Source organism: Pteropus vampyrus, unplaced genomic scaffold, assembly GCF_000151845.1.
Source record: "Pteropus vampyrus isolate Shadow unplaced genomic scaffold, Pvam_2.0 Scaffold350, whole genome shotgun sequence".
Classification (NCBI taxonomy): Eukaryota; Metazoa; Chordata; class Mammalia; order Chiroptera; family Pteropodidae; genus Pteropus; species Pteropus vampyrus.
Genome location: NW_011889131.1, coordinates 1,051,535 through 1,053,170, shown reverse-complemented (window position 1 = coordinate 1,053,170; position 1,636 = coordinate 1,051,535).

Here is a 1,636-nt window from a genome sequence, read left to right as displayed (position 1 = left end):
CTCCTGTGCCCTTCTGTTAGGGGGAGCCCATACTGTACCTCTGGGCTTGTCATGGTGTTAAGCCACGGAGAGGGAAGAACCCAGTCCGGAACAAACACACAGACGCAACTATAAGCACAGGAAAAGCGTGGTCCTTTGCTATGATCCGGAGATGGGGTGGGTGGGCTTGAACGGGGCCAAGGGTAGATTAAGATGAACAGGGGACACGGGGACACTCGGAGGGAGTGGTTAGCACTTCCCCATAGGTTATATGTGGGGAGCGAGGACAAGGGGGACACGAAACATAAGTGCTCAGGGTAAATTGAGCCGCCGAGGGCAAGGTGTGTGCAGGGCTAGTGGTCCACTTCCTGGGACATCAGCATGCGGGTGGTACTTTACTCTAAGTCCTAAGTGGTCCCTGGGGAGGAGACAGCAGACACTGAAGAGGACAGAGAGCCCAACTAGGACATTCTGATGTCTGTCCAGGGAGATGGGTCAGCAAAAGGGCTGAGAAGGAAGGGCAGTATCACCCTTTCTTATTTATTTGTTTGTTTGTTTGTTTGTTTGTTTGTTTGTTTGTTTTTGTCTATTTGTAGTTCTCTTCTCTCTCAGGTAACACCAGCAACAGTCAGTAAGAAATACTGACTTGTGATTTTGTTACTGGAGAGTGGGGATCCTCTCCCGGTGCGTCGTCCAGGTTCTTGATGTCTTGAACAAAGAACTGAGCAAGACACCGAGATACAGCAGAAAAAGAAAAGCTTTATGAGAAGGGAAAGGACACTTACAGAAGTGGAAGCGGGCCCGAGCAAGAGAAGCCTGGCTCAAAAGCCCTGGTAACTAAGACTTTGGGGTTTTCATCCCTATTTGCCGTGGGTGGTGACTTTTCTTAGAGGACTTGGCTTTCTTGATTGACAACTAAGATGGACAGGACTCAGTGATTCATCATTTGCTTTCTGTGCATGTTCGTTCCCAGAATTCAGTCTGTTATAATGATATTAATGAACTTCTGGGCATATGCATCATATTATAATGATGGTATACTGAGGCTCAGGTGAGTTGAAGGTTTTGGGGGTCTTCATTACGCAGGGGCGAGTGACTGGCTTAAACTGGTACCTAATTCTCTGGCTCCTGGTTTCTTTGTGTGAGTTAAAAAAATGCCTTCTGGCTTGCTTAATTGTGGGTGGATTAGGGCAGACCCCTTCTAAAATATGATGACCTCGGTATCTTTGCAGGCAGACCCGAAATCCCCTAACTAACTTTTCTGCCTACTCTTTTCTAAGAGCCATGAACCCCCTTGTTTGTACGGATGTTGAGGGACAGGAAGTCTCTCCTTCCGTATCTGCTGCCTACTGAGAATGGCCGTAGTCCCTGCCTACAGGGGTTTCATGGAGCTCTTTCCTTTTCTGCCTCACGGGCTGGGGTCTTCGGTTTCCTGCTGAAATGTCACCTCAATGTGTGATCTAACTGCAGTTTCATCCTCTCCCAGAAATGTGATCTTCATCAACCAGCCTGGAATTTTCAGGTCGAGCATCAGTAATCTGTTCTGTGGGCCCTCTTCAACCTCCATAGAAAGAAGAGGCAATCTGCATAATAAAAACCTTTCCAGGTCTCTTCCCGCTACCCAAAGATGTCCCAGCGCCCAAATAATCCGCTCTTT